Here is a 14,501-nt window from a genome sequence, read left to right on the forward strand (position 1 = left end):
AAAGGTATCCCGAAGGAGGCTGCATTTAACCCAGAGGCTGGACCTCCATCCTGTTCGAAGGAGAGGTGTACCCTAGTTGTCCTTGGCCCTTCTCATTATGCTGCTCTAGTCTCCAGTAACAGTTTCTTCGTAGCATGCTGGTCTCTCGAGGGGGAACCTTAAAACAGCCCACACTGTTCTTAGCAAGCTGCATAATATGTACTTCCTTAGTTGGAATGCAACATCCCCTGAAAGATCTGCAACTGCTGTGTCCTACCATGTCACACCTCCACTCCCCCAAGTTCTTTCAATCCAGAACGTTAATCAGATCCTAATTTATTTTTTCCATCTTGGTTTATTTCCAGCAAAGCATTTAGACAAGGCCCACCGAGAGGAGAGGATGGCACTTCCTCAGGGAGCTGAAGTTTGGGGCTGTTCTTAACCTCTTGGTCCCCTGCCACATTGTTTAGTCAAAACAGCTTCTGCTCCTTGGGCGGTTGCGGAGGGGCAAGGCCCATCCTTGCTGGAGTCTTGTCATCGGTACTAACATCTTTCTACAAGAGCACAGGGGAGACAGTGATTGGGATCCCACCAAGACCAGCAGATTGAGAGCCTGGGGTTTTGGTTTTAGGGCATGGAAGGACTGGACAAGGAGGGGGCAGGGGCCAGGACTGCCACAGGTCATCAGGGGCAGGGCGGGAAAGACGTGCTCTTTGGACACCTAGAACGGAGGGGAATAGATGTGTAGGGTGTTCCACAGCCTCTGTGCTCATTCTGCAAGGGATTCAAGGCCACCAAAACCTCAGTGCAAACTAATAGTTCCTTTCAAAAACAGAAAAATGTTGAGGGGTGCCTCCTGAAAAGGGGCCAATGCTTTGGATCTGGAAAGTTGGAGAGGGGCATTTGGTTGCTGCGAGAAGCAGTGCACATGAGCTTAGATGTCCGAAATGCTTTTGATGTCGGAACAAAATGGCAAGGAACCTGGAGCCCCTTTGCCCACCTGCCTTTTTAAACAACCGGGAACGCAGGATGCCTGTCCCGGTCAGACTCCAGCTTGGGCACAGGAGAAACAGGTTTCAGACAGGAGATTCAGGTTGGAGGATGAGTTCCTTGCCCCGCTTTTCCGCTTCGGGGGAACCCTTAGAGCTATCTGTCTTTGGGGATCATGGATCCTTTGGATCATGAGGATATGTTCAGTGGGGTATGAGGGAGGATTAACGGAGAGAACTCCCACCTGAGCATGGTTTAGTTTTAAGTTATCTGGTGTGTTGGGGAGGACACGGATTCCCCCCTTGCTTGAGGAGAAGGGAGAAGCGAAAATCATGTCCTCTTTTCTCTTCCTACGGTCAGGCTTGCCCCACTCCACTGAAGGGGCTGGGGGACCTTTGGTTCCTTCCTGCCTCCAGGGTGGCAGGGAAAGGTGATGTAGGTTCTTAGGTAGGGCTGCAGTTAGTGACATCTGGGAGGGAGCCAGCTTGGAGGGCCCTAGGCTAAGGGTGGCTGCTCCACCGTCACAGGAGGGGGAAGGCGGTAGTCAGGCCTCAGACGCGGGGCCTCAAGCACACCACACTTTCCTCTAGGAAAGAGGGCATAGGATGCCCTATGCTCTAGAAGTACCAGAGATCCAGTCCCCCTCACTAGACTCCCCCTCACCTAGGTATTGAGTTCAGTCTTCCCTACTTCCCTCCACTCGCAGCCTGGCTTCTGCAGCCCCCAGCTCCATCCCAGGCAGTCTGAGGCACTGCTCAGCACTCCTGTGACTCCTGTCTGCAGAAGAGGCTGCCTGGATGGAGAGGATGAGCACCATGACCTGTCTGGGGCTTCCCTCTGGTTTAGCGTCCATCAGCCCCAGCCTTTCATCCTGTTCTGTGCACCCCAGAGACTGGAGAAGCCAGACCCTTCCTTGTGCAGAGTCGCAGGAATCCAACTCTGGCCCTTTCACCGCCTGTCCTTTGCCTTGGGAGCCCCCGTGCTCTCTGCCCTGTTCCATGCAGCCACCAGGCCTCCTCCCGCTCCTAGTACCACACAACTGAGAAGAACTGGCCCTCCCTCGCTGCCTCAGTCTCCTCATTTGTAAAACAGCAGTCATGGATAAAAGCCCTTCGCCGCTCTTTGGACCTATGCCGCCATAGTGCAGACTGTCTTCCTAGCAGTTCTCCACATTAGCCATCCTGGCCCTTATCTGTGTCTCCAGCCCAGGAGGAGACAGAGGAGGCAGATGATGAGGGCAGCCAGGCCCATGTGTATGCCCACCACAACCCCAGGCGGCGAGCTGCTCTCATCCTGGCTGCAAGAGCGCCCAGCCTTGGACTCTGGATACAGTGCCATCTGTCAGAGGACCAAGGTGGAGGCAAAACTCAGCCCCTCCTCCTCCTCGAAGACTGGCAGCCGCAAGTCCTATGGTAAGGGCCTGCTTGGACCCCAGGCCTGCCACCCTGCTACCAGATCCCACTCACCAGCGGTGGCCAGGGGCACATGTGCCGAGAGACAACATGGGAACTGTGCTTGCCATCCCCATGGCCACTGAAGGCCTGGAGCTGGATCTCAGAGAGGGCCTCACCCAGATCTATGTAGAGAAAGGAACTGACAGTGCTAGCCAGAAGCAGGGGCCCTTGAAAACGGGCAGCAGGCAGCTTGCGGTGAAAGAGATTGAAGCCTTGGATAGACCCCAGCTGGAGTGGCAGCTCCCCGAGGCCTGCACAGAGGTGACATTGAGCGCTTTGGTGGGGAAGCCGAGGGCAGCAGGGGCTGCAGAGGAAACGAGATGAGCTGGTTGGCAGTTCTGTTTGCCCGAGGCCAGGGGCTCTACAGGGCTGGAGAAGCTGTTGCTCACTGCCGCCCATGCTGGAAGTGTGACTGGAGGCCGAGTCCTGGCTGGCACCCTCTGCTGAGTAGGCCCACACATGGATGGAATAGACCATGGCAGGCTCCAGGTTGGAGAAGACGTGCTCAAAAGTTGCCTTTGCCCCCGGCCTCTTGGAGCTCTGGGCCAGCTGGCTTTGAGAAGCAGAGAAGCTTGGCAACCAGCATCCCTCTCCCTTACTACAACCATCCGCCACCACCACAAAGTGGGCACAGAGCCCCAGCTAGGTCTCCAAGGAGAGAAGGGAGTGGGGACTGCAGGAGCCAGGATGAGAAAGGCTGAGGATAAGAAGGGGGCTGAAGAGCAAAAGGAAGTACCAGAGGTCCAGGCAGGTCTGGGCATCACTAAGAGTAAGAGAAACTTGACCAGGGCCTCCTGTCCATCCTCCCACACCCACCTCCCACCAGCCGGAGGTGCGACACAAAGCTGATGACGTGTCCCCACTGGGGGGCAGTGGTTCCCGGGACAGTCAAACTGCAGAGGTGGAGAGAGCCGCCGCCACGGGCAGGCCCATGGGAACAGGGGATGGCTCTGGATACCGTCACAGCCAGGCAGGCACTGGCCTGCTTGGAGCCTGCACTGTTCTCTGCCGTGTATTGGTAGATGGCCTTGTCCTCTGCGGATATCCACACTAGGGAAAAGCAAACACAGCCCCTGGGGCTCCTTCCCTCCGAGTCCCCTGCCCTGGTGGAGTGGCAAGACCCACGGACCAGCCCAGAAGCAGAAGGACCCACCACCCATGTGCAGGTGTCGCTTGTATGGAGCAGGCTGGGCAGAGCCTCCTGTGGGTGGAGTTAGCTGCAAGGGTTGTAGACAGTAAATGTAGGAAGAGAGTGTTGTATATAGGTGGGGGTGGATGCCTGGGGCAGCTGAGGGACCTCAGCAGTCAGGCAGAGTGGAGGGGGTGGAACAGGCATACCTCGGGTACCTGTTGTAGGTTAGCCGAATGTCATCCCCAGGACTCAACCCCTTCCCATTCTTCAGCCAGACCAGCCAGGGCTCAGGGACACCCTGGGCTACACAGATGAAGATGGTGCTGCTGCCTGGAGGCTTGGACAAGGACTGTGGCCAGTGGACAAACTCGGAGGGAGCCAGGCAGGTAATGGCAGGTGGGAGGTGCCGTGAGGTCTGGCCTCTCACCCTCCTCCCGCTCCTCTCCTCATCCAGGTTCCCGTGGAGGGTGAGGTGACCCAGGACACTCCCTAGCTGGCCCTTGGGGCTCACCCTGCACAAGCAGGATGCCCTGTGCTCTCATCGGATCTGAGTTCCGAGCTGACTGACTGATTGCGCAGACGTAGACGCTCGAGTGCTGGACCAACACTTCGGAGATCATGAGGTTCCCAGAGCCCAGGACTTGGATGCCCTCTACACTGATGGAGCAGCCAGCTACCTGCGGGGAGACAACTGGTCAGAGCTGGGACTGTGCAAAGTGCTGGGGTCTCTGGAAGGCGGGACGGGGCAGGACGGCTACACACCCAGGTAGCTCCAGACCAGTGGCTGTGGGTGGCCTGTGGCAATGCATTCCAGCACTGCACCCTCGGGTTCTGAGCTCCAGGCAGGATCTCTGGCTCCTGCGGCGGCTGTGGGGATCCCACTGAGAGGCGGAAACAGAAAATTGAAGGATCAGGAAACAGAACTTTCCCCTTGAACCCAGGACACACTTCGCTCCCAGAGGCCCCTTGTAATCCTCAAGTGACCAGACCCCAGAGGTGTTGCCATTTTACTCCTAGATTACATATAAAGAAAATTACTTGCCCAAGGTCCTGTGGCAGTAAATAGAAGTGTGTGTGTACATGTGTGCGCACTAAGTCACTTCAGCCATGTCCAACTCTTTGCAACTCTATGGACCATACCTGCCAGGCTTCTCTGTCCATGGGATTCTCCAGGCAAGAGTACTGGAGTGGGTTGCTGTGCCCTCCTCCAGGGGACCTTCCTGACCCAGGGATCGAACCCATGTCTTCCTGAGGCTCCTGCATTGCAGGTGAGTTCTTTACTAGGGAATCCCACAAACAGAGGTATACTTCATTTTATTGCGCTTCACAGATACTGCGGTGGTTTTTTTGTTTTTTAAACAAATCAAAAGCTTGTGGCAACCCTGCATTATCAGATGATGTTTAGCAATTTTAGAAATCAACTTTTTTATATGAGGTATGTACATTGTTTTATACATAATGCTATTTAATAGGATACAGTATAAACATGATTTTTTTTTTTAAACATGATTTTTATATGAACCGGAAAGCCAAACAATTCACAAGACTCGCTTTATTGTGACAGTCACTCTAGTCTGGCACCAAACCTGCAGTACCTCTGAGGTCGGCCTGCATCAGAGCTAAGCCGCTTCAGGGTACTAAGCAGGCCCCAAGTTAAACTGGAGGGGTGGAGGGAGGAAAGGGTGTCGGCAGGACCCCCGCCAGCACAGAGTGCCCCTGGAGGGCCTGCAGCAGTGTCAGAACATGAACCGACCAGGTAGGGAGGTAATGGCAGATACCCAGGGACCTAGTCCCCTTCCCTAAGTCCCCCACAAAACTGGCAGGAGACCCTTCCCTTAGAAAGAGAGCCAGGCCCCGCTGCCAAGTGAGCATGTCTCGGCTGCCCAAAGGGATGCAAACGTTTTCGGAAGTACACTGCTCTTGGGGCTAACAGCATCTTCGTTTTCTGGCACCCTCTCCCATCCTATTAAGTGAATCAGCGCGTCGTCACTGGGGGCCGCCTTGTGCGAGGTGCTATTCTCACACTGGGAGCACCGGTGTGAACAGCAAGGCAACAGGCCTTTGTCTTCCTTCATCCTGTCACCCCCATTCTTGTTTTGCCACTTTTTATTTTCTGAGATTTTGTAACACATATTTATTTAACCTTTTCATAAATGTCCTTTATTAAAAATGTAGGAATTCCCTGGCAATCCATGGGTTAGAATTCTTTGCTATCACTGCAGGGGGGCCCTGAATTTGATCCCTGGTTGGGGAACTAGGATCCCACAAGCCATAGCATGACAAAAACAAAAAAACTTCTCATACAAAGTTACATCTCTCAAAGTTTCTGGGCTTCCCTGGTGGTGCTAGTGGTAAAAAAAAAAAAAAAAAAAAAAAATCTGCCTGCCAATGCAGGAGACGCAAAAAATGTGGGTTTGATCCCTGGGTCAAGAAGATCCCCTGGAGTAGGAAATAGCAACCCACTCTAATATTCTTGCCTGGAAAATTCCATGGACAGAGGAGCCTGGCAGGCTACAGCCCATAGGGTTGCAAAGAGTCAGACCTGACCAAGCTCACACACACACACACACACTGGTGACTCAGTCGGCAGAAAATCCACCTCCCAGTGCAGGGGACTTGGGTTTGACCCCTGGTCCAGGAAGATCCCACGTGCTGCAGAGCAACTAAGGCCATGCTCCACAACTAGTGAGCCTGTGCCCTAGAGCCCAGGAGCTGCAACTACTGAGCCCACATGCCGAAACTATTGAAACCTGAACACTCCAGAGCCTATGCTCCGCAGCAAGAGAACCCGCCACCACGAGAAGTCCATGCACTGCACTGGAGATTAGCCCCCGCTCACCACCACTAGAGAAGAGCCCATGCAGCAACGAAAACCCAGCATAGCCAAATATAATTTTTAAAAAAGCTCCTCGAGGACTGGTATAAAGTCTTACACATCTTTAAATCTGGCTCAAGGTCTAGCACAGTATTTCACCCAATCTCCATTCAGCCCACCACCACATATTGAGAGTCTACTTTGGACCAGGCACTCCTCAGTTTGCCGCCCAAAGCTCTAGATCCAGCTGTGGACTGTCTTGAAATGTCCTGGCCTTGGCCGAGGAGGCAACGTTCCACCTGGTCAGGCCGTCTAGTGGGGCAGAGCTGGTCCATGTGACATCCATCCCTGGCTGAACGCCTCCGCATGCCAGGCTTTATACTGTGACTCGCCCCCCCCCCCCCCCCCATGCACCGTCCCGTTTAATCCTTACTACAAGCCTGTGGGGCCAGTGCTTTTACTTCTCCAAGTTCACAGATGAGAAAACAGTGCCAGAGAGAGCAAGTGACTTCTTCAACCCCAGAGGGCCTGGCAGAAGTGGAACGCAATCCTGGGTCTTGGAGGCACTGCTGATAGCATTCCCTCCGGGCACTGTGAGCTCCTTGAAAGTCTGGGAAATCCCGTGTCCCTGGTGCCTGCCCAGGGTAACGCTTGCCCCACGGAGTGGATGGCTGAGGCCTCAGTACCCAGCTCCTGTCTCCTGTCCCTGGGGGAATGTCTACACTGATCCCAGCTTCTGTGAAATGTAGGCTATCACGTAACTCAGTCACTGGCTGATCCTCTGTGCCCGAAAAGCACCTGCTTGTCATCTGCCTAAAGCTCTCTGGCCATTCAGTCCCCTGCCTCTGCGGCCAGCAGGATGGAGGACCCGTGCCTGCCCAGTCACTTGGCCAGGAGCACTGGTCATCATGGAAGCCTGGCATCCTGCCCTGCCCTCATGCCTGGGATGGCCGATGGGAACAGGAAGTGGAAAGCCACAGGAACCTCTCCCCAGCTTCCCTCTGCTCTCAGGGAGGAGCCCCTGATCCCCACTCTTTGCTTTCAGTTTCTAAGTCAGCTCCAGATAAGAGACACCACAGATGTCCCCTTCTTTCGGGCTTCAGTTTAAAAATTAAGCATCTTTTGGTAGAATTTTGCCTTGAGGCTTGCCCAAGGTTCACTTGTTATCTGTGCTGCGGGGGCCCCCTAGTGGGTAATTCAGGCATGCTTTCCCCACACACTCCGGTGGCCTAGGCTTCAGGCTGTGGCAGGAGTCTTACCTGTTTCCCACTGGGTATCATCTCTTCATAGGTTCTGCTGCAACCCTCATTTTAGGCACAAAACTCTCCCACCCCACGTGGCCTGTATTTCGGGTCATTTTGGGCATTTCATCTCAGGTCAAAGGCTATTTTTACCCAAAGAAGTAAACACGCGAATGTGTGTGTACGCGTGCACACAAGCACACATGCACAAACACAAGTGTACCCAAGCATCCACTCCCAGCCGAGTCACAGGAGCCCCTAAACCCATCAAAACGGCTCCCGCTACTCTGGATCAAGCCCAAACTCCTTTTCACGATGGGCAACACCTACCTTTCCTACATCAATTTTTTGTTACCTTGAATTCTCCCCATTCTCTGGTCCAGCAACGTGGAATTGCCTGCATGAACTGCACTATTCTAACCCTTGTGCTTTTACTGAAGCAGTGCCACCCTCTCCATCTTCCTGACCTTGGCCTGCCTCTCCGCTCACCCTTCTACCCTCAGCTTGATGTAGCTTTCTCTCAAGGCCCCTTACCAGCCCTTGCCCATAGCCCAAGGCTGGGTTAGAGGCCTCTGCCCTGGGTTCCCACAGCACTTCCCTGTCGACTCAGTTGCCAGCTCTGGGAAGCCTGATGGACTGACTGAGCCTCTTCCACCTGCTTACTTCTGTATTCCCACACCCAGCACAGTCCTTATATGTAGCCAGCGCTCAAAGTATCTGTACCACATGCAACCACATCAACCACACCCACTCCCTGTGGCGCCAGCTTCCACACCCTCCTCCGCCCAGTGCCTGCTCTGATCCCCCTGGTCCTCGCTTCCCTTCCAGCATCAGCCGCGCATCCTGGCTGTGGCAAGCATTGGCCACGTTGAATGTGCCCAGGTCAGCCTGGCTCACGCGAGTGATGCGGAGGATGCCACCGGGGTCCCTGGCGGGGCGGTGGCCCACAGCCTGTCAGCCCGCCACACTCCTTCCTGGTGCTCGCCTCTGCTCAGCGGTACTCAAGGTCATGCCGTTGTGTTCCCAGGAACCGGAAGGCTCAGGCCCTCCCCGGGTCATGCACTGGGAGCAGGTGACTCCACCCGGCTCCTCCTTGACAGACTCTGGATGTTGACCTAAGCGTGACAGGCCTAGGACACAGGGACCACCTGAGCACCCCGACAGCTGGCCCCCACCTCTGCCGCCAGCAACTCTGTCCCAGAGCCCCAGCTTCGCCTCCGTGCCCACACTCCCCACTCCCCACTGACTGCCTCTTTGCACCCCTGCAGTCTTTCATCTGTGGTCCCTGGAGGCCATGAGCACTTTACCTTCATGACATTTAAAATTATGATTTACAAAAATAAAAATAAATAATTAATTTTAAAAAATAAAATTATGATTTACATTTGCATTGGTATCAACACAAATATAATCCAGAACTATAAAATAACAACTCACTATTATATATTCGTTATTCATTTTTTCTTCTGATTTTAAAGAAATTATAGTTAAAACAGGTTTGTGATCCCCTGAAAGGGTCCTCAGTGCATATGTGTCTAATGGCCAAGTCAACGCTGCCCAGGCCACCCTGGGCAATTCTGTGCCCTGTGGGCGCCATCTGTGGGTACCCTGTGCACTCGTCCCCCCTAACCCTCACAGGAGCAGCCCAGTCACTTACTTGCCAGTTGCATCTGGGCCCACGAGCACCAGGCAGTTCTGGGCCACACAGTGGGACTCGTGGGCACGGGAGGGGAGGCTCCAGTGAGAGGGCAGGCGGCCAGATGCAGGGAGCCGTTGGGCATCAGGGTGGTGCTGCTGGCGTTGGTCAGGGCCAGTTCATCCCACTGCCAGGAAATGGACATAGGCGGCTCACGCTCCACCTGGCCGGGCAGCACCAGCGGGCGCTCCCGCACGAAGACCAGCTCAGAGCCTGCAACGGGACCCGTGGGGACAGCCAGCCAGGCCTGGGCACACCAGCCTCCTGTAGCCCACCACCTCCCCTCAGTTTTGAGCCCCTCTCAGCCTGGGTGAGGGGTAGGGAGGAAGGACTTTACTTTGGGGGGGCCTTGAGGAAGCACAGGAGGAGGGCCTGGCAGTCCAGTCCAAGGAGCAGGGCCGCCACTGTCCGGCTGGGCCGCTGCAATCGATGGCCTCTTTCAGCCGGACCCTGGCAACAGGGAGGGTGCGGGGCGGGCACAGTGGCGGGGTCAGGGGCCCAGGCGTGGGCACTGTGCTCCCCAGGAGCCCATGGCGTCACCTCCTCTCTCCCGCACTGGCCCATCTGCCCATCTGCCTGCAGGGTCAGCTTCCCGGGATTCCTGGCTCTCTTTTCCCACTGCCGAGATCCCAGCCCCTGAGTGGGGGAGGAGCACACTCACATATTCACTCACTCACATATTCACTCACACCCACGTATTCACTCACACCCACATATTCACTCACACTCACATATTCACTCACACCTGGACCAAAAGCCCAGCCTCACAGACCTGGACACTGCTTCCATCCCAGAACTGTCCTCTCACAGAGGACTCTCACATGAAGACATCCCTACAGACTCAAAGTCACAAATGCACAAGCACGCAACAGCAGACACCAATGTTGCCCGCCTAGAAATACAAGCTCAGAGCTGTGAACCCACATGCACAGACCGCCCTACACGAACACCCGAGGATGCAATGACTCAGCTTTCCAGGCTGAGCAGGAACCTGCCCAGCAGATGGGCAGCCTTTGAGGGGAAGAGCCCCCAGGCCTAGGGCTCAGCCAGCCTCGGCCATCGGTGGGAAAACCTCTTGGCCCCTGCTTCTCCAAGACCATCTGCTCCACAGCACCCCCCAGCCTGCGTTCCCTCAGCTCTCCTGTCGCCTGGCGCCCCCAGACTGCAGCCAAAGCCTGCTCTCCCAGACCCTCCCTCCACCTAGCTCTTCCCCACAGGTGCGTGCCTGTCCTTCCCACTTCCCTCCAAGGCTTTTCAGCACCTCTGCTCTCATCACCTTGGTGCCCCGCACCCCCTGCCCCCGTTTTGCCCCTGGCTCTCCCATCCCAATGTCTTCCCCCTTATCCCCCCATCTGCCTCTCTCACCCGGCCTTCCCCCGCTTCTCCCCCACTGCCCTCCTCTTCCTTCTCCCTCCGTGTCCTGCAGGCCCCGACCCTTACCCCAGTCTTGGAGCAGCACCAGCAGCAGCAACAGCAGCAGCCTCAGGCCCATGTCCCCACAGGTTTGGCCCCCTCAGCCCTGGGCTGCTCCCCAGGCAGCTCTGGTCTTCTGCCTTCAGCCTGGGGTCCCCTGGGCTGTGGGCATTCCCCACACATGCACTTGAGGGAGCTCAGTATGGGGGCCCAGGGTCCAGAGGGCTGAAGTCTGGGGTAAAGGTTGGAGGCTGCTGTCTTCCCTGGAGCTGGGTCTCTCTCTGCTTTCAGCCTGAACCCCATCCCCACCCGCACCCCCAGCGTCCCCTCCTCCCAGGGCCAGGACCCAGACACTAAGACAGTTCGAGCAGGGATGAGGGGCGGGGTGGAGGCCAACGAGAGGAGGGCAAAGTTGGGGTCAAACCTGTCCCTTTCCCAGCCTCAGACCTACCTTACTCCTTCCCAAACATGGATTGAATGAGTGAAGTTCACCTGGTGGGGGAGGCATCCGTTTCCCCTAAGCCCAACTCTGGGGATCCAGGGCCAGAACTGGGAGGCCCGGAGTCTGATATGGGCGTCCTGGGTAGGGGTGCAGAGCCCCCACCCTCCTAGAGGAATCACTGTCCCAGGTGCTGAGCCAGGCCTGTAAGGGAACTCATCCATTAGTTTGGTCTTGGCCGCAACAGCCCCCTCACCATTCACAGTGTCACTTTCCAAAGCTGTTCTCCCCACACTCGTTGGGACAATGGATTGGGGCCCTGGTGACGGGAGGCGCTGGCAGCGGGGGTGAGGACCCAGCCTCCACTGCCTAATCTGAAAGAGGAGAAAGCAGCCTGGGCCCTCTCCTCTTGCCGGACTGACCATCTAAACAGGCAAGAAGGAGGGGGGCGTTGCCTTTTCACCAGAGGAGAAGGCCCTAATTTTCAGACTTACTTATTTCTGTAGGAACCCCTTCACCTAAACTGCATCCTCTGCCCTCCAAAAGCAACTGGGGCAGAACACGAGGCCACAAGCAGCCAGGCTTCTGGCCCCAGAAGCTCCAGCCAGTCTGGCCCCAGACTGAGTCCCCTGCCCCTTACTCTTTCTCCTTGGCTTTACCCAGCTCAGGCTGTGCCCCTCATCTCTTCAGCACAAGCTCCCATCGCTGGTCTTCTCTCTGACATGTTCAACCTCCTCCCTGGCTCCCTGCCTCATGCAAAAGCATTTTCAGAATCAACTCACCCTACACTGCCTCTCCCGGCTCAACCTCCTCCTCCTCCGAGACCAGCAGTCCAGGGTGGGTGATTGAACCTGAGCTACCCCTAAAGGAGACTGTGGGAAGAGAGCCTGCAGCTTCCCCCTGGGCCTTCCTCACTAGCCCTGCATCTCTCTGTCTTGGAGCCTCCAATTCAGGTTCTCACTCTTTCTCCGGAGTGGCTTACTGAGTCAGCACAGCCTGGACCCCTGAGGTGTCAGGAAGATGTGGTTCAAGTAACTGATAAATTGTATCTTTTGTAGGAGGCTTTACCTTGTGGCTTAGATGGTAAAGAATCTGCCTGCAATCCAGGAGACCCCTGGGTGGGGAAGATTCCCTTGGAGAAGAGAATAGCTATCCACTCCAGTATTCTTGCCTGAGGACCCCCATGGACAGAGGAGCCTGGGGGGCTACAGTCCATGGGGTCGCAAACAGTCAGAAAGGACTAAGTGACTGACACTTTTACTTTCCCTCTTGAACCTGTTTCGTTGATAAAAATGGGGGTGGATGTGATAGAAACCACCTCCCCCCATGACTGGGAGGATTAAGTGAGGCAAGGACTTAGGATAGTGTGTGGCCCAGATCAGCGTTTGCAGTCTTTGGTCTTGCCTCTCTATCCGGTTTTCCTGCTGTCAAGACCTCACTCCAGTACCTACTAACAGGATGTCTCATCTCCTGTGTCTACCTTGTCACCTCTGAACTCACCAACGGGGCCCACAAGACAAAGAACCAGCATCAATACAGAAGACCTGGGTTCAAGCACAGCTCTGTCCTTCCCCCGCCGTCTCGCTTTGGGCTGGTATCCCTCGCCTCTGAGACACCCCACCTGTCATGTGGGAGGAAGAGCAAGCCCTGTTTGTCAGGGTTGTGATGATCAAATGAAAGGCTTTGCACTTTAAGGGCCCAGTTCCACTCCTCCTCCTTTTTAAAAACAGTCTGGGGACTCCCCTGGTGGTCCAGTGGCTAAGATTCTGAGCTTCCAAGGCAGGACGCCCAGGTTCCATCCCTCTCTAGGGGAACTAGATCCCACAGGCCACAGGTAAAAGTTTGCATGCCGCAACTGACGAAGACACAGCACAAGCAGATAAATAATACACATTAAAAACATAAAAATAAGAGAGCAGCTTGAGAGAGTTTACAGAGCTTAAAGTCCATCCATCTTAATCAGTACAATTCAATGCCTTTAGTATATTTTACAGAGTTGCACAACCATCACCAGAATATATTTTAGAACGTTTTCATCACTTTCAAAAGAAACAGTGCACCCATTAACATTCACTCCCATCCACCTCTCTCCCATGCCTCCCCTGCAGGCAACCACTCTACTTTCTGTCTTTGCTATTCAGGATACCTCTTATAAGTGGGCTCATGCTACATATGTTTTTTTGTGTGTGTATGGCTTATTTCACTGAGCATGATGTTTTCAAGTTTCCTTCACGTTGCAGACATGTGTTAGTACTTCATTCCTTTTTATGGCTGAACACTCTTCCACTGTATGGCTCTACCACAGTTTGTTTATCCATTTGCTAGATGACGGACGTTTGGACTGTTTCCGCTTTCTGGGTATTATGAATAATGCTGCTGGGAACATTCATGTACAGTTTGTGTAGAGACGTGTTTTCAGTTCTCTCAGTTCCATGCCTAGGAATGGAATTTCTGGGTCATATGGTAACACTGTATTTTGAGGACTGTCAAACTGTTTTCCAAAGTGGCTGCAGTCAGTGACATTCCAAGCACTTCTTTTTGTAACCCTCAAGATAGGAGTTAATTTTCTATTGGTGCCAGGACCCTTTGAGATTTGGTGAAAGCTTGCCCCAACTTCCAAGGAAACTTACATTTGCATACACCCCAAACCCCAGGTTAGGAGGTGCTGCCCCAGGAATAAAGGTCCAGATGGCCTTTTTTTTTTTTTGGCTGCACTGCACGGCCAGTCATCTAACTTTAAAACAAGATTACCCTGGATGAGCCTGTGGGTCTTTAGCAGTGGAAGAGGCCAGCAGAACTCAGAAGGAAAGGTCAGAGTCACGTGAGGGGAGAGGGGGCCGAGCTGTTGTTGGAGACAAGGGATCAGATAACCAAAGAATGTGGATGACCTCTAGAAACTGGAAAAGGCAGGAATGGAGTCTCCTCTGAAGCCTCCAATAGGAATGCAGCCCTGAGAACATCTGGCTCTTAGCCGTAGGACCCGTGTCTGAAGTCCGACTTGAGAGCCTAAGAGGGTAACTTGGTGTTGTTGGAAGCCGTGACTTTTGTGGTCATTTGATACAGCAGATAGAAAACTTTTCAAGATCCCTGTCTATTCTATCGCCGGCACTGTCACCCGCTGACTCCTCATTTCCCCACCTGAGCGTGAGCTCCACCAGGGCAGGAGCTGTGCATGATCCCCTCTGGGTGCCCAAAGCCAGAGCAGGTGGCACTCCCTGTCAACACGGGGTAAGGGGAAGATGAAAGGAGAGCCAGCCAGCCTTGCAAAGTCATGCCCAGACCTCCCTCGACTCCGATCTGCATCCTTCTCTCCCTTTTGTGAACACCCGATAGGCGGTCCAT

Source organism: Muntiacus reevesi, chromosome 1 (genome assembly GCF_963930625.1).
Source record: "Muntiacus reevesi chromosome 1, mMunRee1.1, whole genome shotgun sequence".
NCBI lineage: Eukaryota > Metazoa > Chordata > Mammalia > Artiodactyla > Cervidae > Muntiacus > Muntiacus reevesi.